This window comes from Ornithodoros turicata, chromosome 4, assembly GCF_037126465.1.
Source record: "Ornithodoros turicata isolate Travis chromosome 4, ASM3712646v1, whole genome shotgun sequence".
NCBI lineage: Eukaryota > Metazoa > Arthropoda > Arachnida > Ixodida > Argasidae > Ornithodoros > Ornithodoros turicata.
The window spans coordinates 17,368,331-17,391,652 of record NC_088204.1 but is presented as its reverse complement, the minus strand read 5'-3'; the positions used below and the strand labels follow the sequence as shown (position 1 = coordinate 17,391,652).

Sequence of the window (23,322 nt, the reverse complement as noted above, 5' to 3'; positions counted from 1 at the left end):
GCACGAGTGTGTTTGCGGTACGCTGAAATTGTGTAACAGCAGTAAGAGACCAGAAAACAACAATAAGCGAACGATTTCACACAAACCATTAAAATGCTTTCGATAACAATTTAATAGCATTTCAAAAGGACCTTCGCCGAAAATTTACCGCTGATCATGGCGCAATAATGCTGAAGGTATTTGAATGCGGTGATGCACAATGCCCAATGACGCGACCAATTTTTGCACACGCATTTATACCGATAAATATCGCTCCTGCAATAATGCAAACCACTGAGCCTACCGTTTAATAGAATACTGCAAACAAAAGTCCAGTTTGATGGCAATTTCGTACGAGGTGGTTCAACTAAATTCTCAGGCATCAAGTAATTAATAAATGAAAAACAAAACCCACACTATGGGTACATATTTCGCTTTGCTCTGAACACTCATCATCATTCAGCATCTCCTCCCCTTCAAGCAATGGGATAGGGTGCCGCGTCACCGGCGAAACATCCCACTACATCGTCATTACTTATTTGTTGTTGTTGTTGTTCGCTTTGCTATGCTTTGTGTTCAGAATATATAGAATGTATTAATATGCACATACAATCGCCTACATGCACGCGTACATCACCTGTTTTAAGAGTGTATTCTGTGTCACAAAACTTCACAACTAACGTGCATCTTGAATTCTTAAATGCTGCGCCTGCACCGAGTCTTTCAAACATCACACGAGCTATCATGGCATCGCGAGACAACGAAACCAAAAGCATTCCCCACACACAGAACACCCTCATTGACACCCGCGCACCATTACACAAATCTTTCTACAAGTACTTCAATAAAGCATACGTTATATAGAGGCCGTTTTAAACAGACCGTTTTTTAACCGCTCGAGAGAGAACGCAGGTGAAACCGAATTCTAAGCATGGAAGCGTCGCAAATGGAGGGCCATCGTATAGCGCTATCCAAGGGGGGCATTTCGTGCCCTAACGATCTTAAATCGACTCGTGCGGGAAGGGGGGTTCTGAGAGAGGCGACAGAACAGGCCGTGACCCTGATCCGACCTTCCCCTCACCCTCTACGCAGGGATCGAATTGGCGTCCACCTCTTTCACAGTAATTTGCCGCTTCGATGTTTTATCACCCCACCGAGGGATCTTTATGAGCTCTTCCATCTAAATCGGACGTACGGAGCGCATGCAGACGGACGATGCATGGCTGGCAGTTTGAGAGCTTCAGAGTTCGAAGCGAAGCGTGACAGTGGGTGTTCCGCGTTGGTGAAAGTGAAAGTGTTTCGAAGAAAATGTGGGAGACCGGGAGAGACTGGTCACAGTCGGGAAATCATGTGTCGGAAGCGAACCACAGAGAATCGACTAGATGTACGCGTTGATTTTCCCAAGACACTCCCCATGTAACTCTCCCACCCATACCCCAACACCCTCTCTCACTAAGGACAAAGGAAGGACAAGAAGAAGAAAAAAAAACGAAAAAGAAAGCTAAAAAAGCCAGCATATACGGATGCCAACACCCCCCTACGGAATTCCAACATAGAGACTGCACGGACCGCATTCTTAGGCCGAGGTCCGGCCCGACCCCGGCGTTCCTTTGATTTCCCCGTTCGAGCCCGGCCAGACGGCTCCATACCTGGCCCGACCCAAGCCCGCAGAATTTCTAGGTTTCTCGTCCCCGGCACGATAAATTTATAGGCTACCCGGCTCGGCGCAGTGTATAACGGGCTGTACTGCTTGCGATATGTTCGACCTGGCGGTGCTGGAGCTCGGTGTTCGTCGTTTCCGTGGTGTAGTGGTTATCACGTGCGCCTCACACGCGCAAGGTCCCCGGTTCGATCCCGGGCGGAAACACTTTTTTTTTTTTTTTACAGTTGTGCCCTTTATTTACAACCAAACAACAACGGGTCCTGCAGCCGCGTCTCAGCATCGAAACAGTGATGCATCATGATCACTCAGAGCAGTCTCATCTGTTGAGTCATAAGGCTGATTGGTTGCGAAAAAGGAAAATATGTTGATGTTAAAAGTAATTTCTTACAACCAACCAACCAAGCAAAAACCATCTGAGCCGGCTATTCCAGTGTGCGAACGCTGCAAAAACTAAAAACTAAAATAGCTAAGAAAACTAAAGCTAAGGCTAAAAAATAGAGCATAACCCCGAAGCAGCACAACGCTTTGAAAGATGAAGCACATGGGATTGGCTTGCAAGTGTCTTATGAATAGAACGCTTTAATTCGCATGTATGCGCACGAACAAAGTAATCTTGACCTTCCCGGTCCACCACTATGCAGTCGCACTTTCAGTACATTGTCCTACTTGGCCGTGCAGTTATTGCAAGATAGAAACAAGCGATAAGATGGGAAGATGTAAAAGATAGACGGTACGGGCTCAACCGTCGCTAACCTCGAAGCACCCGCCGAACGAAGCACCCACCGAACGAAGCACCCACCACTGGTGCCCACGGGCAATTAAAGACAGAAGCACCACGATCGTGAAAGAAGGTACCACATAAAAGATAATTCCCCGCAATTATAAAAAGGTCTATAACTGGCAGCACTGTAATGTGACGTCATTTAAAATGGAAGTGTAATCTACTCCAGGTCGCTCACGCATGTGCGCCAAGGAACAATGGGCTTTCATATCCCCAGATAGAAGATAAACAAGCATGCCATTTTTCTTTCTTTTTTCCTTTATCCTCATAAACAACCAACAACTAAGACGTCGCTTCAAGCGAAGGGAAGTGAAAGAACGGCGGAGAGTGACGACCTTTTACTTTGTCTCGCAAATTAATTTCGCTAATTGCTGTCATTATCTCCTCGTATACTGCTACGGGTGCTATCATATTGAACGCAAAAGGCGGCCTGTGTATCGTATACTACCCTTTATCCTTGGTCATCTTCTCTTATCAAAGGAAGTTCGCTCAAAATGGACAACCTCAGCTCTTCTGCTCTTTGCGGGGAAAACGGGGTTGTTGACTTCATCTGATGGAAGAGTCACTACGGTGAACTATAGAGTCACTGCACGTCGATAAGAAACCCTCTCCTCCGCAGAGTGGACAGGAATGTGCGATTTGCAGGTTCGAATCCACGCGAGAAGTGAATTTCTGTGTGTGTTTTTTTAATGCGTCAGCATTAGAGTCCTCGGTACGCAAGAATCGCGGCGTGGTCTTTCTGTAGTCACGGCGCTGCGCGCATGCCCGGTGATTGGACAGAAGGAAAAAAGGAGAGGGCGCGTGGAGAGCGCGACGCGGCGCGGGGCGCGGCCACGGGCAACCCGCAGTGCAGCTGTGGTGGTCGACAGGTTGAGACGGAGTTCCGCTTTTCAGACGTGGTTCCGCTGTGTGGGCACGCCATGGGTTATGAAAGCTGTGCGGAGGGGCGGCGGCGAAAGGAGGCTGACTGCGAGACGGCGCCGCCAAGCTGAATCGGAGGAAGCCCGAAAGTCTGAGGATGCTGCGTTAGCGTTGTGTATGGTCGTGTGAAGGGTTGTGTAGCGTTTGTGAAGGGTCGTTGAAGGGTTGTGTAGCGTTGTGAAGGGAGTTCCCCAAGGGTTTTCAAGTTTTAGTGCTAACGCATTTCCGTCGGATGCACCAATGGATCGACCATGATTTTTTTTTATTCTCGTTTTAATGAATAAACTGCCTAGCGAGCTGCTTGCGTGATCTGTCTGGCTTCTATTTGATATGTGATAAAGGGGTAATACAACAGCGTTGTAGTGCGGAAAAGCTTGCACTGCCTTGAGTGTGCATGTTGCACAAGACGTTGCACTAGTTGCTTCGTTTGTTGCTGGAACGACCTAGACTGACCAGCGTAACACCAGTGTAGCTCTTACTACACCGCAAATATCGGCGATGTAGACCAGAGCACGTGCTCAATTCTGGTTCCTGTCTCTGTAGCCTCCTTTCACTAGCATTTCACGAAACCGTAAACATAATGGCTTCCAGAGAATCGCTCGATCCTCGGAAAGCGCTTGACGATGAATAGAGTTCATGTAGGCTTTAGGATGATGTAGGCACGATGAACGACGCGGAATAGATAGGGAGCTGCGAAATGGCTTCGGTTTTCTATCCGCGGTCGACACTCGTACTGCCTGACATGTTCGTCTAGGCGGACAGGTGTAATCTATACAGGCAATATTTTTTTTTCTACACGGAACTCACATAGGCGCGCTACCCCGCGCCGCACGAAAATGCGCAGCGGAATTCGCCATAGAAGTACCTATACGCAAGTAAATGTACACCCATCCCCTACTGCAAGAGCGATAAACGCCGGCGTTAACCGGCCTAGGCATCTTGCAATAGATAAGAGAAGATAAAAAGATGAAAGTAGGAGGAAAAGAGACAAAAGAAGGAGATAGACAACGAATGAAAAGAGATAAGATGAAAAGATAAAAGAAGATAATGACTCTCTTAATAGAGCAATGACTAAGCAAAGAAAGTCGTGGCGGTCTTATTAGTGGAACTTGACTTGCGGTGCATGTTTGCTTTCTTACCGTAGTGCAGAGAGAACGTAGAAGTACGCGGCAACTTTCAGTCATTCAGTCTGTAACTTCCAGTGGTAACTTCTGTCGTCACTGAAAATGGAAACATGGGACGCTGAAAGACGGCGCGCATATACGCAGCACTTTTTCGGTTCCGTGTCATCCCCTCACTGTCGCAAGCTCAGGCTTTCCTAGACACGAATTTCGTCTCGCGCGACGCATGCTGTCGCCGCCATGCGTCATCTGGTGACCTTCGCTCTTCACATTTCGTATCCACAAATTTCAACACACGTGAAACACGTCTCTCTCTTTGTTTTTTTTCTTCTTCTTCTTGTTTTCTCTTTGGAGGTATGATTATTTTAAAGTCTCGATCGTTTATGTGGCTGACACTTATTTCATGTAACTTATTTCATTGTGTATGGGCAGCAAAAAGACATAGACGAAGAATGACGACGAGGACGATTGCTGACTTTCAACTGGACAGACTTTACTCTCGAAACAAGTTTAAATACACTTGAAAAAATGTCACCTTGTCTTCAAGGTGACATTTTTTTTTGTTGAATTGTTGTGGCTGTAAACACGACACTCTTAAAAATGAACTTCAGCACATAGCACGCTCATAGGCAACCATCATCCCGAATGACATCGTTCTCTCCCCTGATTTGTTGAAAACGTGAGGCGTGCGCCCTTTTTGTGATACTTATGCAGAATTGTCACAAAAAAGACGTACGGCCCGCGATTTCCAAAAATGAAGAGTGATAGAGGCATCACTCTGTACAATGGTTGGGCCTTCAGCGTGCTATGGGGTGAAGCTTTGTCTTAAGAGTGTAGGTGATGTATGTTACTACCAGGCACGGCCCGGCGATATGGGGGGGGGGGGGAGTAAGGCGACCGCCTTAAGCCCCGCGCACGAAGCCCTCGACCAGGGATTACTTTTTTTTTAAATATCAAGTATGCACTTAATCATGTGAAACAGGCCCCGCGATGTGCCTTTGCCTCAGGCCCCGCACACCCCTAGCACCGGCCCTGGTTACTACAGAAAATGTTCGGTACGTCCTCGACCAAAGGAGTAGCGCAGCTGAAAGGCGCTGGACACACAATAACCCGGAGGTCCGTGGATTGTGACAACGCTCTTCCAATTCACTTTTCTACAGCGGAAAACGTGCACGGCAGCTCAAGCGTCCTACACGCTTAAAACAGAACTGAATAGAATATTCATTTCACTTGTTTACGAAATGTTGACACCATGACCAAACCTGACCGAACACAAACCACATCCATGGGCCCGTGACAGAACTTCACCGTATGACACGCTCCGAGGCAACCATCATCCCGAATGACATCGTTCTGGCGATTTGTTGTGACACTTCTGGAGTTATAATAATTGTCACAAAAAGGCGTACGCCCCACGCTTTCCAATAACGGTACACTCTAAAAAAAGACATTCACTGCATAGCACGCTCCTAGACAACCATCATCCCGAATGACAGCGTTCTCTCCCTTGATTTGATGAAAACTGGGGTCGTACGCCATTTTTGTGGCAATTATGAACTGCATAATGCCACAAAGATTGCGTACACCCCCCGTTTTCAGCAAATTAGGGGAAGAACGACTCCGAATGATGGTTGGCTATAGGAGCGTGAAGTTCGTTTTTAAGAGTGTATCATTCCCTGTAGTGGTTCGCGCAAATCGTGCCTAGCTACATGGTAAACTTAATGCACTATAAACGGAATGGCATTTACGTCACGTCCCAGCCAACGATCATCTCGAATGACATCGTTCACACCCCTGATTTGTTGAAAACAGGAGGCGTACGCCTTTTCTGTCACAACTATGCCCTGCTTAATTGTCACCCGAACCCCCCTGTGAACCCGAACTCCACCAGCCCCGCTCATATGTCGCAGGCAGTTTTGTGGGACCGGGCGTGCAGCAGCGCAATCTGGGTCCACCGTCGTCGGCAAGTAGACACCATCGCGTGGAGCAGGGCTGTGTGCTTGTGGCTCCCTCCTTCCTTGTTCGACACACTGTGGAGTTTTGCGTGGAGCATACAGCCGATGCGTGATCGCCTCCACGTGTGGAACATTACTCCGACAAATATCTGCTCATACTGCGCCAGTGTGGAGACCAACTGTCATTTACTCTTCGACTGCCGCATAGCCCGCATATTCTAATAATAATAATAATTGGGTGTTTACGTCGTGCGACAACTGAGTCGCATATTCTGGCAGCTAGTCAGGCTGCATACAAACATTATGTGCCTAATACCCGTTGACCGAAGACGTGCCAGCCAGCGATACAGTGTGCTTGTGACGGCTTGTGGGGCCCAGGTCTTGTGGGGTGCCAGATGTAAGGCTGTGGCGCAGCGTAGGCGCGACGTCCCGGTCTTCCTGCTCGTGCGATCTTTGCGGGTTCGTGTCGTCAGCGTCCTCCAGAGGGAACTGTTTGCGCTAGGGGAGGGTGGTTTTGTGCGCCGTTGGGGCCATCACCCTTCTGTCCGCGCTGTCGGCGGTCTCGTCACCATCGCTGGTGTCGCGTCATAAGCGTATTCATATTTTGTACATATTTTTCCCCCATCCATATTTTTCCCCATCCATGATCATTTATCATTCATTGCCTCTCATTTGTTAATAGCCGCATTTTGCATCGTCCTGTATCGTTGATTTTGTGTGTGTGTGTTGTGCATGTTGTATAGTACCCATGTGAATTTCGTTCAGTAAATCTCTCCCACACACAAAAGATGTACGCCATTCGAGATGGTCGTTGGCTGGGACGTGAAGTAAATGCAAAGACAAATCAGTAAATACATATGTCGGAACAGTTCCTTATGAAGTCGGCCCAGGACGCACGATCCCCCCTGCGATAATCGTGACGTTGCCCACCTGACCACCCACGTTCACCACCACCTCTGCATTTAGAGTGTAGAGTCGCTCTTCCTCCACACTCTGATGTGTACATCAGCTGAGAGACCGGAGGAGAGAAGGTTACTGCTTACAAAGTTGCGCATGCGCGCGGTGACTCCACCCTACTGTGACGTAACTCCATGCGTCAGCGTGACGAGCAGTTTGCGAGGCTTTGGAGGTGACAAATCCCCAGCGAAAAATCAATTCTGCTTTATAATATCCATTTTTCATAAATAAATGAAGAAAAAAACTGTCATAAAAATAAAAATGTATCGTCTTTCTCTCGTAAAAAAATCCATTTGGAAATAAACAATAGACGATTTCAGAAATTGCACGGACGGCCCACCAGAGTGCGCCGTGTTGCGAAAGCCCCGCTGCACCTTGGGATTTAGTTTTCATGAGTCAGAGAGAAGAAGAAGAGCGCAAACGGTTTCGGTTTTCTCTCTCCTGCACCTCCCGCACCTTCGAGCAACAGGCAGACGAGCACGAATGTAAACCATTTCCCACGACGCATTGCGCGATGCGCGTGACTTGGGCGACGGAGGGCCCCCGTGCGGAGCACAAGGGCAATATCTGAAATCGCCTATTCATAACCTAGCCGCACGGCAAACTTAATGCATTAAACGGAATGGCATTTACCTCACCTCCTAACACCTCCTCTCTATTTCTCATTTTTTTTTCTTTTCTTATCAACTCAACTCACCTCCTAACCAACCATATCATCTCGAATGACATCGTTCTCTCCCAGGATCTGTTGAAAACAGGAGGCGTACGCCTTTTTTGTGACAATTATGCGGAACATAATTGTAACAGATGATGGTTGGTTAGGAGGTGAAGTAAATGCCATTTCGTTTAATGCATTAAGTTTACCGTGTGGCTAAGGTATCAGAAGAAAAGGTTGGCCGGAATGATCCTTGAGTAACAAGAAACGAGGCAACCATTGCCATATTATTTTCAAGTAGAAACATGCCGCTTTGTCCGCGTACGCATGTATTACAATTCTAATTGCGGTCACCAATAAAGACTTTTAAAACCTTTCTACACATACGTTTCGCCTACAAGCGCAAAGCGCGCTCCTCTAAATTATACACTCTATAGAAGAGCGTCTCTAGTGACTCGACGCTTTTGCAGTCGTTAAGGAAGCACACATTAGTGATGCTGGTAATGAACTCTGTTTTGTCTTAATGGTCAAACGCACGCTGCACAACTGCTCTTCAGTCCATCAGTGCGTTACGCACAGCGCTCCGAAGAACACTACGTTTCTCTCCACTTTTCCAGTCTTCGTGACTCGATGAAGCTTCGAGGAAAGCGAACGATAAAGTCTGAACTGCTCGTGCTTCGACAAGAATTCATTGTTTTTATGCAAAGTGATGGAGAGTGGACAGGATTAACATATTAAAGTGCAGTGCCTACTGTAATTACGTCGGTTTAATCACGTATAGTCCAATGTTTCAACGTTAAACGGAACGGACCGGAAGTCTGGTTTCCGATGTCCATGGCCTGTGTGGGAAGCAGGGATGGGCAGTATTTAAATACATTGTAATTAAAATACTATTTAAGATATAAATACATGTATTTATATTTTGTATTTAAATACAGAATTGAAAAATGTATTTATAATTATATTTAAATACCAATTTTCGGGTATTTATTCTTGTAAATACTTTATAAATACTCTTAAATACAGAATATACTGACTCATATCTTAAAGTTGCCCTGCATTTGACCTTTCGAGAAGAAGGGCGAGTTTGGGGCGCAATTATGCCGGGTTTGCGCTAGCATGCGCATGCGACAAACCATTTTAGATGGCGAGTTTTTCACTGTTGTTGCGGACAACGGTCGTGACTACCCGATTACATTGTTAAACGAAGCATCTTCGTCAAATTTAATACAAGCATTTGTTCATCGGCACCTGTGGAGATGCTGTTCTCCTTTGCGAATCTGATTGTACGGTCGAACAGAAGATGCCTAAAAGAAACAGTCTTCGAGAAATTTCTAATATTAAAATCGCCATGATAATCTAACAAATAAATGCTATTCTTTCTTGCTGATTTGTCCTTATGATCATAATTATTTCTATAATTCCAGATGACATCTTCCTCACAGTATTTATGGTAGTAGTTACGGTATTTAAATACAGTATTTATATTTTGTATTTAAATACTCATGTTGAAAACTATTTATGAAGAGTATTTAAATACCCCTGTCAACAAAGTATTTTGTATTTATATTTAAATACTCAAAAAATGTATTTATGCCCATCCCTGGTGGGAAGGTTGTGGCTGCGACAATAGCGTAGATGCAGACTAGCTCGTGGATGAACTCCATAATCTAAAAACCTGAATCTGGTCTGGGCACACAGTGTCTTCCCTCTGCGTGCCCAGACCAGACTCAGGTTTTTACATTATGGAGTTGTGGATGCGCTTCATTCTTGATAGAATTAGGGAAATCAGCGGGCGACGTTCAATAAATTGAGGAGTTTTCTTTGTGATGGGCTGTCGTATAACCGGAGCGTAACTAGACATGTGTCTTATTTGCGCACACACTATAAAAACATAACTTGACCGCATATAACGCGAGATCTGAGGACAGAGCGAAGCTCACGCCTTTTTGTGAACATTACCATAAATGCAAAGTGTCCAAAAAAGGGTCTACAACTCCCATTTTGAGTCAAGCAGGAGAGTGAAGTTATTCGGAATAATGGGGGGGGGGGGGGGAGAGAGGAACGAGGGAGAGGTCAGCCAGACAGGGTGTCGGCTTGCTATTCAAAAAAAAAAAAAGAAAAAATGGGCAGCTAGGACCATATATGGGGAAGCTATGTTTATAGGGCGTATTCAGACTCATGTTCTAACATGACTTCGACCGTCACAAATTCATTCTTTTGGTATTCGGCAATAGTCCGAAGGTTCATCCAGAAGGTGGCACTGCGAAAAGCTGTCACAAAAATCTTTCACTGCGTGCCAGTTGATGCTACCGGATTGGTCCAAGATCCTTTTACCTGTTTTACGCACCAGCGGGATACTTGCACCCAAGGGGAGGAACAAGTAGGAGAATCTGCTTTTCAGCTCGTGTGACGTACACGTGACGTCGTCGTCAGGATGGTCACGTGTCACTATCCTCTCCCACATATCGTCCTCACGTTATCCCTGTAGCAGGACGCGAAGAAATTGCGCTGGAGCAGACGAAGCCTGGCGCCAAACGAACGCCCTCGTGTCGTCACGATGTCGTCAAACTGACGCCGTGCATACGTCTCCTTGCACGGGAATTTCATGTGGTCTGGATTCTACTGATTTATAAAGCTGATAATAAATTATTCCGCTCAAGTCGGCGAAGAATGAAGCAGGGATTTGCTAAATCAAGGAACGCACTGCCCGTGCGAAAGAGAGAAGCTGCAAATTGGTGCTTGGGAAGTGAAATATCCCATTAAAGAACACCAATATTAATGAAGAAAATTACCATAATTGCTGTTCCTTCGTGCTTGCACGGAACGGCACTTCATGCGTTGCGAACAGGCCAGCTGCAACAGTACGCTTTCTTGTTCCGCCGTGGAGCGTTACATTGTATGAAAATGGAACTAATTTAATCTAGCCTTAAAGGGGACACCAAAGTGCAAAAATTTCATCCCGTGAAGAGAAATCTTTTGTAATTTAGCTTCCCCTTTAAATGAAAGACTGCTAATATACCACGCTTGTTCTCTCTCCACAGCGCTCCCTCCGTCCATATACGCGAGGGAGCGTCAAGAAATCGCCGCGTACCTTTGCCGCAAACGCAATACGGCTTTCACCTCCGGAGACATATCTCGCTTTATGCAGCTTCGCAAATCGATATGTCGCGGTCCGGCTGGCACTGTGGGACCACAAAACCGCGGGTCCCTTTTTTTTCTTCTCTCTCTTGTGTTTGCGGAGGTCGCGACGAGGTTATTGGAATTCTCCCGAAGATGAAGGAACTAGGGAAGGACGATATCCGTGCAAGAAAATGGGAAAAAATAAAAAGTCTTGGCTGATATGATATTGCCTTTCACCACGAAAAGGTTCGAACCTTCCTCTTCTTCCGTACCAATTCTCCTCGAAGCGATGGGAGCGATGTGCGGGGTGGAGAAGAAGAACGAGAAAAGGGGAAGTGGAAGGTAAGGGTCTATATAGGCGATCTTCATGGGCCACGACTTGATCGGTTGCCAAAGGGGTGGCGAAAAGCGAGAGATGGTGCAGGCGACAACAGGAAAGAGGCGTTATTTCTACAGGTGGTTGTGAAACAAATGATGTGTCGCATCAAAGCCATTTATGAATGGGTAGATACAGATTAGAAAATCAAATGCTAATAAAGATTCGAACATTAGATATTAAAATGATGCACACGTCACCGTGTATTAAATAAATCAGGATTAAACATCAAATCACGCAGTTACCATGACGTTACGGTACATTCTTAATAGTCGACGTAAAGATATGAAGTCAGCACCTCTTTGATTGAGTGAATGGCACAGACGCAATCTTACACTTACATTATATAACTTTACCTTTGAACACGTCCCGAACAACAACGCGAACTATGAACAGCTTTAAAATGACAGGACTTCGTGGTTTAACGTGTACGTGCATCGGCGCCAAGATTGCAATCTTAAAACCGAACTTCGCCACATAGCACGCTGAAGGTCAACCATTGCGTAGAATGATCAATTAATTAACCGAGGCGGGCTACATTTCAGGACAAGCACGAACACGTAAGCCTCCAACGCCCAAGAATCAATGATACCTTTATTACTCTTGATTTGTGGAAAGCGCCGGGCGTACGCCTTCTTGTGACAATTAACAACAACAACAACTTTATTTTTAAGATGAGGAATAGGGAGCTTCATCGCCAGGGGCGATACTCGATCTACCCCATCGCTGGTGGTGATGTGGGGAATGAAATAATGAGCAATTAACATATTAGCAATTAACATGACTGCATAGGTGTCACAAAAACGCGTACGCCTCCAGTTTTCAACATATCAGGGGAGGAAGCTATGTGTAGTTCTGTTTTTAAGCTACCAAAGATACCAAAGAACTACCAAAAATGCATATTAATGATTTTTAACAAGGATTGATTTAACCATGTATTTTAATAAGATGGATGTATTCGCTTTCTTGATACAAGCAAATCAATACGTTGGTCTGTGTGGCTCAAGGCATATCGCATGTCTGCTTGGACCCTCCATGAACCCCAGAAAAAAGCTCATAACCCATTTGGGGGTCATGACCCGCAGTTTGGGAAACACTGATATTGACGGATTGTACTTGGTCTGGATAGCCCGGACTGATATCCACGTCCAACCAGTGCGGCGTCGCACATAGTAATATTCGCTAGCCGCACAAGACATCAATCAATCAAACAGCCAATCAATCAACTTATTCACTGCACTGCGGACGTAACGCACAAACTTGGAACCGCAGAACGCAAAAACATTCCCCACCGAAGTCATCGTCCCCACAAGGCTCACGATGCGGAAGGGGTCCCCCCGATCACGCTTTTCAATTTCATCGATGACATTCAACATGAAAGAACACCGCCCCAACGCACTCCGCAAACCAGGCAGGAAGGAAAAAAGTCACTATGGGCTTCTATGCAGAGCGCATTACCTCTGATCAGCATGACGAAAGACGAACCCGCTTACGGAATACGCGAACGCGACCAAGAGAAGGAATATGACGCGTGATGCGTAATCACCGATTGGAGCTGATTTCTAGCTCTCGGCCCGTCTAAACCTCTATGACAGGGTGATGCGAAAATAGCAGGGCGCCCGATGGGTCGAATTTGGCTGAGGCATGCCGATGCGTGACGACGTGTCCCTACGAATTATCGCCGGTTCTGCATGAAATAACGCAGCGGGCCGGAAATTTTCCAGCCAGCCCGGAGGGTGACATGGAATGTTACTCGTACCGCACTGGTTCGGGCGAAGGTTACGGAATGAAATTTTGCGAGTGTCTTTCTGAAGGAAAAAGAAAAAAGAAAACGGAAAGAAGCGGAATTCGGCGTCTCGTACTCTGGATGGAGGTATGTAAGAAATGTACGGTTCCAAAAAACTGCTTCACCCCATAACAAGCTCCCAGCGAACCATATCATCCAGGATGACCCTTGATTTGTGTGATATGTAAAAAAAAAAATGCCAGAAAAAAAAGAAAAAAAAGGAAATATAAAAGAAAGTATGTGTTTTTATGCGTATACACTCGTTATTTTTTTTATTTTATTTGTGCCGATGAAACGCCCACATCACCATCACCGAAATGAAGCTGTTATTACAGTTGTTACACTCTATATTTAATTTCGGAGGGCGAACTGAACGGCGAAAAAAAAAAAAATAAGAAGAAGAATTTTTTTTTTTTTTTTAATGAAAGAAGTGTCTGAAAGCATCCATCTGAAACGCTGGTGAAAATGGTTGAAATGGTTGGACATATATGAACGATTATTTTAAAGCCGAATTGAATACGAAGCAAATATATCCATAACGAAAGGAAATACGAAGCGAGTAGTTCTATAGCCGGACGGGATCCACATGCTACACATGTACTGAAACACATATACTCGCATGCGGATCAGAATATGAAGCAGCGCTCACTTTGTCTTATGCCGTCTCGCGTCGTTTTCGCCCTTACGTGTGTGCATCTTCGGAACTATCTGAATATATTTGGTTCGGGAAGAAACATCGATTCGATTCGAAATTCGCAATCGAATTCCGTATTCGATTCGGAAATCAAATGTTGAACACTGAATTATTCGCGTCGGTATTCGAAAAAAAAAAAAAATCCATCATTCGCACAGGTCTAGCAACGGTACTATAAATACGTACATCATTGTGTCCTGTCTGTGTATATTGTGAAACTTAATCACAAAGGTCCGTGCCATGCATGCACGACCATGCACCACCGCAACAATACCATGCATTACCACAACAGCAGCCGAGTATCTCACAACCGTCCCGCAGGTATGCAGCTTAGAAGAGCCTGGAAGAAACCTCTGCTCAGCTTACGGAACGCGTCAGCCGCGGATACTTTCTCGTCAAAGGCGGTTTGTTATTAGTGTGTCCTGCGAGGCGAAAGATTTATCGAGCGATCCGTCACAGTGACAGGCCTCGGACGGCAAGGGAACCTGTCCGGTGTCAAAGCCCGGTGCCGCGACATTTATTAGCCCGTGCGCAGCCGACACGCTGGCGTGAGACAGCCAGCGCTTACGACACAAAAGCATTCGCTTATCATCGATGTCGCTCTCATGTCGCGCGGCGCAACGAGAGTAGTATTCCCGACCTGTTTCTCTTGGGCGTGTGCTCCAACAGACTCTGACTGCGCTGTCAGTCCTCTAGGTACTTTGCCCGTTTATTTTCACTGTGTGCTGAGGATTAAGTAAAGGGGGGATGTATTTATTGCGTCAGGAAAGTAAAGGGAAGGTAGTGGAACTTTCGAATACTGAGAGTGTATTGTCTCCGGTATTTGCAACCTTGCGCCACTCTACACTCTTGAAACAACGCTTCGCCGATTTTGCCCAATCCATAGGTGGGGAAGTTACGTTTATTTTGTACTGCACTACCGTTACTCACTACTTTTTCAAAAAGTAACGGGTTACTTTATTCGTTACTGTTGCGGTAGTAAGTACCGCGTTACTAACGCCGTTACTTCTGATAAGTAATGCCGTTACTTTTGCGTTACTTCACCAGTTGTCCTTATAATATGTACCATTTTTGATTGAGCCACGTAAGTGCATTCCGCAAATCAATACAAGCAATGTTGGGCACAAACAAGGGTCACGCATGAACACAACGTACATGTACGATTTATTGCAACGCAGAAGTATAGTTGAAATCCAAATTTTCACCTGTGAGCTTCGCAAGTTGGGCTGAGAGGACGCATTAATGACCAGTGAGTGCTGCTTGTCACGGTTGATAGAGACACACAGTACGAATCCAAACAGCCAATCCCTTGGTACTTTGTTACTTGTTCAGAGGGTAGGGGCTATTGATTGATTGATTGAAAGAAAGAAAGGGGCTATTTTTCTGGCGCTTTTGCCCCATTCGTCTGAAAAAACCAGAGGGAGTGAAAAACAGAGGTGGTAAACAAACTGATTACTGATTACTTTTACTTAATTACTTAATTACTGATTACTTTTCTCCCAAATGTAATGCAGTACCACATTTCACTACTCGAATGTAACGCGTTACCGGTAACGCACTACTTTGTAACGCGTTACTCCCCACCAATGGCCCAATCATCGCGGGGAATAGCTTGAGGAAACCAATAACAGGCCGCTCCCCTTGGCCGCGCTTCTTGAACTCCGCCACGTAACACGCTCCTAGCCACCATAGTTCAGTATTATATCGTCCCCTCCCCTGATCTGTTGAAGATGATAGGCGTACGTCCTTTTGTGACGGCTTGCAGTTATGTCACACAGTCACTGTTAAAACGGAACTTCACTACATAGCCAATCACCATCGCGAACGATATCATTATGTCGCCTGATTCGTTGAAAATGGGATGAGGCGTCTATCTTGGACACATTATGCATGTGCACGCACATGCACAATGTAGGGCGTACACCCCGCTGTTTCCTCAACAACAACAACATATATATTGTGATAATGAAGTGGTGAGGTTTTGCTGTTTTGCTGTTTCCTCAAGTCCGCAGAGAAAACGCCATTATTCGCGTTCCGGCGGTTGTTCTTGAAAATTAGAGGCGTACGACTTTTGGGGACACTTTATATTTTTGTCTATGGTCACAAAAAGGCGCATACACCGCTCTTTTTTTTTTTTTTCAAATCATAACCGATGGCAGTAAACTTCTGCTCAGTGGTTGGTCTTGAGCTGTAATAGACCTCTACCCGAGAAACGTCATCATGACGTTGGTAGACAGGCTGAAACCGAAACAAATCGGAAGGGAAGGGCAGGGTTCCACGAATGGGGACGTGTTCGCGCAGCCTCCTACTGAAAGAAAGGTAAGACCGACCATCCCCTCATCGTAATCCATCGTAATCCCCTCAAGACCGTGGCTTTCGCCCTCTCGCTTCGAGCGTAGTTCGAGTCTACCAAATTGGTGGCGCTGTCGAACACTATGATGTCATTTGTTTACAAACAAGGAAAGGTGTATTGAGCGGTGAAGTTCTACTTTCTGAGTATGCTGTATAGTACGTCTGTTGTGATGTCTTCTTCACACGTGGCTGATAACTGGAGTTGGACGCACTAAAAATAGGCTGATAATTTATGAAAAAGGTGCTGGTAGCTTGCAGCATAAATACGTCACCTGCACGTATAACACGAACAACTCTTCACCTACTGTTCACCTATGATTTTTCTTTACAAAATATCAACACCACGGGTAGTGCATCGCTGCCTTTGTTACTGAGATTCCAGCTTTTACCTGTGAATCATCAGTGTCTCATAGTCAGCAGTGGGGTTGAATGGAGAAAGGCCAATGTGTTTTCATTCTTTCCAAACTTCTGCGCTACAATAGTGCAACCTTTATTCTCTTTTGGGGGCGAAGAAAACAATAAAAAAGACAAACGAATTTGAACAGTTTCATCTGACGTTATCTAGACCACTATGTAATTATGCGCTAATAAACCATAGCCTATAATTAATTAATTAATTAATTAGTCGTCTATTTATTTTCTGACGCACGTACAGTGCATGCAGAATGATTTAAGCGTATAGTATTAGACATATGTTAGGATGCCGTCGCGATTGCCTGACATATTGAACTCTCGAATTGGATAGCACCAACACATGAGCCTACCATATCGAACAATTCTGCCGCTTAGAACGCTCAGAGATCAACACCACCACCAGCTTAGAACACCCTTTGTGATTAACATATTTATATAGCAATAGCAAAGCAAATGTAGTTTGAAAAGCTCATGTACTGCTAGCCTGCACAGCGTCGTGCATTTTTTGACTGATTTCTGAACGACCTGTGATTTCTCTGTTTTCAGACTGGCGAAGCAGAAGGTATCGAAGAAGAAACGAACCTCAAAAGTTAACAGGTAAGCATCTAAACGAACAACCAATAAACCACCAGCATGGTGGCATCATAATACACTGATATTATGACCGTAGCAGGACCGTAATTACGGACTTCCGTTGTGCCTATATACATATAACACCCTTTCTGACTCTTGTTATTCATTTATGGCCTCCGGGCCTCGTTGAGATACAGCCAAAGTATATTTGCAGGAATTATTGATTGACTGATTAGTGAAAAAAAAAAAAAAAAAAAAGGAACTGGAGATATTTTCAGGAATGAAATCTCGCGAAAAGAAGGTGAATACAGTTGAATAGCGTTGATTGGAAGATGGAATACCGATGGCTGTCGCGCAAAACAGCACCAACAATAGCGGTCATTAAAGTCAGCACTCCGTGGTTTATCACACCGCAGATCTCCAGCTGCTGCAAGAATATTTTTTTCGAGTAAAAAACAAGTGCAGCACACGGCCCACCTTCAAACACAATATTGGCACAACACTTTCGCGCAAGCACAGCACTGAAGCGCAAGAGAGGTAACATGGGACGGAGAAGTATACTGACAGGCGATTTTAGCTAACCGTGTCCCCCAAAAGTACATCTGTCATAACAATCGGCGTCTGTTGTTTCTTTTGCTCTGAACGTAAACCTTCAGATGAGCCGCATTCAGAAACAGCATAGACGCAAGAGGAAATGGGGCATGACCAGACAAACAGCAAACAAACGGTCTTCTGCGATGTCTTCAGTCCGTGTGACATTTCTGACGCCTGCTGCTGACGCAGACAACATAATCCTTCCAGCGCACAGACAGATAGACACAACAGAGGGCGCTCAATACGCCTTCCACGGCTCTGCTTCCACGGGAAGAAAAATATAACCGGCGGATAGCAGCATTTAATGATGCACGTCAAATCCGCCTTTCCTTTTCGTGATGGTTTCAGAACCGTCGAGGCACGGACGGTCGTCTTGCCGGAGAAAATCTCGCGAGACCCTCGCTCTGTTGAAACTTCGATCCTTCAACGAAGGTTGCATCAAGCACCGTTGAAGGGCTCTTCCTTCATTCCCCTCTCCAATGTTGCAAACACGAGTTTGTGAGTTCCGAGAAAAGACCCTAATGTGTTCAGACAGGAACGGCGAGATTGAAGGCTGCGATTTGTGGAAGGTGGCAACACCGATTTGCGCGATAAACGATTTTTGTGAGTTGGTCGACTGCGGAAGACAGACAGTGACAGGTAGTGGTCCGCGAGAAAAAACTTTCTGCACTCTGAGGTGGTGTCCGCGAGGAATACGGAAGAATATCCACTCCGGTGGGATATCCACTTGGAGATGCCTTCCAAGAAGAAAACACCAAAAATGTTTCACAAAATTCGGTAGTGTTTTTTCATCAAACGTAAAAACATTGAATTCGAAACCAATTGCAAGCTTCCGGTTGAAACGGCCCTTCCTTGCTTCGCCTCTTCTGGTGACGTAATTGGTATTGCCGGCAAGATTCCCAATCGCTCAGCTGACGGCGTCGCCAGGCTGGGTGCGATTCGATACCACCGAAAGCATGAACGCAGAGATGTCTCTAGCGACTGTTCGGCAGCAGATTGCGAGTCGGAATGCCTCATTTTTGACTACATCCTGCATTCATAATCGACTCCAGTGACGTCGGTCCGCAAACTGTTGCCTGAATTCAGCCGGGAGCGCGCAGCCGGCTGCAAAGTCCGATTAAAGTAGCACAGAAGTCATTTTTAACACCCTGTTTTCTTCCTATGAAACTGTTTAGTAGGATTCCAGTAAGATGCACCGTGCGAAGTAATTCACACCACAGTGTCATAATTATCGCAGAAATTGAATTTAAAATACGCCGCAAAAAGCGACCGTGCGCAACAGTGGTGAAGAGCAGTACCAGCCTGTGAACTGCCTGGCAACTCGCGCTGGCGCTATAAGGAGAATGCTCGCTGATTGGTCTAGAGAAATGTTGTCTGCTACTCCGCTGTCGTCTGCTACCCGGCTGTTCGGGGTTCTGAAAACGCCTTTCTCCTGGCTCGGTAACACTCTTAAAAATGAACTTCACCTCATAGCACGCTCCTAGCCAACCATCATCTCGAATGATATCGTTGTCTGACATGATTTGTTGAAAACGTGAGGCGTACGCCTTTTCTGTGACAATTATGACCAGCATAAGTGTCAAAAAAAGGCGTACGCCTCCCGTAATAACAGAAATAATATTCTGCATGCCAGCCCACGCTATATAGCCCGGACCTTTCATAACAGACCGGTATATCCAATCTTTGCTCTGCACCTTTCGAGTCAGGAACTTTCGGTGCGTTCGCTCGTATTTTTTGTTCATGTGTAATGAGGGATATAACTCTCCCGTGCCGGAAAGCCTGGAAAGGAAGGCTTGTCGTCTGCGCAATAGTGCTTCTAGCAACGACGGCAGGTGCGATGGATATTCTCGACGAGCTCACTCGAAATAGAATATCGATTTCACTACCGAAAAATGAAAAGAAATTTCTTTCACGTGTAAGCTACCCATAAGGCGGAACGGCCGCAGTGGTACCGCTCGACGTCGTCTGATCTCCGGAAAATCGCATGGGGTAAATGGAGTGAGAGGGAGAGTGAAAGTGTGAGAGTGAGCGTGCTTGAATTACGAGACGATGGCTACGTTTCAGACTTGTGCCCGTTACTCGAAAAAAGTAATTGATTACCGTTACCGTTACTTCTACGGATAAAGTAATTGATTACCGTTACCAATTACTCGACTCCAAATGTAATTGAGTAATGAGTAGAAAAGTAACGCGTTACTCCGGTCGTTACTTTGCATTCACGCAAAATATACCCGTCTCTGTGTGCCTCAAAAAAGAGAGAGAGAAAAAAAAAAGGTTACACAGCTTCACAGCTGAAGTAACATGAAAAACAAAAACGTGTACGATCTGTACAGCTTGAGACAAAGGTTTACGGAACATGGCACTTGCATATTTCTTCAACGGAGTGGCCCCCCTGTTGCTATCAGGAAGAGATCGAATGAGGAACGGGCTATTTTATTCACATCTCAGTATCTGTGTCCGCTGCACTTTCCTGTGAGAGTGTCGCTCCAATAGAGAAACGCGACACCCCGGTGTTCCGTAAACTTTTATCACAAGCTGTACGTATACTGTATTTATCGCCCGGGTGTTGAGCCGGTTGTGGAAGAGCATTGCGTGGAACTTCCCAATGACTCCCTCAACCTCCAAAGTTTCAGGTACCACCACACTGGTATAGGAAGAGATTAAGGAGAGTCACCCATAAATTTCAGAACATCATTACAATGACCTTCGCTTGCTATAGTAGAACGGCCCAACAAAGGCTGACGGTACGAGGGGCTTGACTTCGGGCAGAGCATCTGAAAGATAAGTTAATCTCTGCCGGAAAAGTAATCAATTACTGAGTAATCGATTACTCAGAAAACTAATTGATTACTCGAAAAATTACTTTGACAGTAAAGTAACTGATTACTCGAAAAATTACTCAAAAAAGTAATTGATTACAAGTAACGCAATTACTAGTAACGCGTTACGCACAAGTCTGCTACGTTTACATGACACTATACAACAGAAGCGTATCGTATCCAGTTATCGCACATGTCCTTTCACCAATCCTCATGGAATACTCTAGTAGAAGAAAAAGCAGAAAAAGAATAGTTCTGCTCATGGGGCGGACGTTCTGCCGCGACCTTTGTCGAACACTCGCACGGCGCTATAATATTGGGAATGGCGTTCTGCCCACGTACACTCTTAAAAATGAACTTCATCGCAGAGCATGCTCCTAGCCAAGCATCATTTCAAATGATATCGTTATCTGCCCTGGGGGCTTAATCGCTTCATCGTCGTTACGGTCGTTACAAGCTAACGAGTGGCGGGAAATTCAAAAAGGTGGGCACGTGACACATTGCGCGTGACGTGCACCACGGCCTTCACGTGTCGTGCGAAGAGCGCCGTGCACGTGTTTTGTCACGTGCCCACCTTTTTAAATTTCCCGCCACTCGTTAGCTTGTAAAGACCGTAACGACGATGAAGCGATCAAGCCCCCTGATTTGTTGAAAACGAGAGGCGTACGGCTTTTTTGTGACACTTATGCTGTTCATAGCTGTCACAAAAAGGCCTACGCCTCCCATTTTCAACAAATCAGGGCAGATAACGATATCATTCGATGTTATGGTTGGCTACGAGCGTGCTAGGAGCGGTGAAGTTCATTTCTAAGAGTGTAGCGGACACCGTCGGCCGTGTCGTCAGCTCTACTAAAACAGAACTTCACCACACAGCACACTCCTAGCCAACCACCGCCCCGATAAACATCGTTCTTTCCCCTGATTCGCTGAAAACGGGGGACGTACGCCATTTTTGTGGAATTGTGCGGGTAATAATTGCCACAAAAATGGCGTACGCCCCCGTTTTCATCAAATCAAGGGAGGGAACGTTGTCATTCGGGATAGCGGTTGGCTAGGAGCGTGCTATGCGGCGAAGCTCTGTTTTTAGAGTTTAGGAGCGTGTTATGTGGTGGAGGACCTGTTTCAATTGTGTACGGCATATCTTGTGGCTGAGCCGAAGGATATATATTCCCCATGGTTTGAGGAGGACGAAGGACATGAGGCTGAGTGCTCGCACTCACGTGGCTTCCGCTGGCGAATATCGCTCGTGGGAACAAAGGATGTGCTTCTGTCGCAGTCACCTATCCGCGGCTAATGAAGTTGCGTTCGCTTTTATATGTCTTCGGTAAGAACAGAGATGAGGAAGTTATTCGATAAAGTAAGCTCTTTGCTGGCGAAGTTGCCGTGCAAAAAATGTAAGTTAGTACCGAAATTACAAGATGAAAATGAACTCGAAATAAAGCCCCAAATTGCTTGACGTTTGCAAGCCGTTTTATAATAGTTTGGGTCCATGAAAAAAATTGTATTATTATAAAAAGATATTATAAAAATCAGTATATTAATATTTAATATGACGAAAGAACCTGTGCCTTCATGTGCTTCCTCAGGTTGGCGCTTGAGGTCCTAATAGAGCTTTGCAACGGAGCAGAAGGCAGACTTCGTTATTTGAAGTTCGATGAGATCGAGACCATCAGTGGCTTATCCACAATCTCAAGCACGGGGGGGGGGGGAGGGGAGGGGGGGGCTTCATTACTACAATTACGCTCCAACAGCTCAATGTATCATTGCTGACATGTGTGTTGAGCAGGTGCACAGGAAAAAAAGTTAGAGGCGTCACCAGACAATCAGGGGGTGTATGAGGGTGTAGGGGGGGGGGGGATGAATCACTGGTTGCCATATCCTGCGCAGATTTCGGAGAACCGCGCCAAGTGTGATATCTGATCGGGCTGCACAGTGTACTCCGCCATTAGAAATTTAGGTGCAGGGATGTCCCCAGGAGTGGTGGTGGTGGTGGTGGTGCTGGTAGGGGGGGGGGGGAGTTGGTATCCTGTAGTGGACGTGTGACATCCGTGCCTACTTGGTTCCCCCCCCCTCCCCATACTCGCAAGGTATATCTTTTTCTCTGGATGGGGGTGTCGTGAGATCTTTGGGGCTTGTTAAGTGGAGTGGGGGATGCTGGGAAAATTCCTGCACAGTCTGGCCGCTATGACGAACGTCACCTGAGCTTTCAAATAATTACTGTGTATTCTAATTACTGAATAATAAAACTGAATTCGTAGCGTTCACCGCACAACAGCAAGGGAGGGGAATCTGACCGCATGTGGAACCGGCGCGCACATGACTGTCGTGTCATTGGGAGGGAGGACACAGCTTGCATTATTTGTGCACCAGAATTGGAGGGAACTCGGAATATGCCCCACGTTATATACTTTAACAAACCTGCTAAAAAAGGAGTGAGTTCTTCAAGAAGTTACTGGAAGTCACACGTAACAAGTCTAGATAAAAAAAATTACCGAAACAGTAATTTAGTTAGTGTAACGACTTACCCACACAACACTAGGTAGCAGATTCGGCACAGCG

At 45.8% G+C, this 23,322-nt stretch overlaps 1 protein-coding gene and 1 non-coding gene across 2 annotated transcripts in view; both read left to right on the top strand.

Annotated features, from left to right (window-relative positions):
• LOC135391206 (uncharacterized) overlaps nucleotides 1-23,322 on the top strand; it is a 179,044-nt gene that overhangs the window by 29,395 nt on the left and 126,327 nt on the right. Inside the window, exon 2 of the mRNA XM_064621358.1 lies at nucleotides 17,324-17,374. The gene's annotated coding sequence lies outside the window, so the exon portion shown is untranslated. The remainder of the gene's footprint in view (nucleotides 1-17,323; nucleotides 17,375-23,322) is intronic.
• Nucleotides 1,774-1,846, top strand: Trnav-cac (transfer RNA valine (anticodon CAC)). The gene has a single exon. It is a non-coding gene; the product is annotated as a tRNA-Val (tRNA).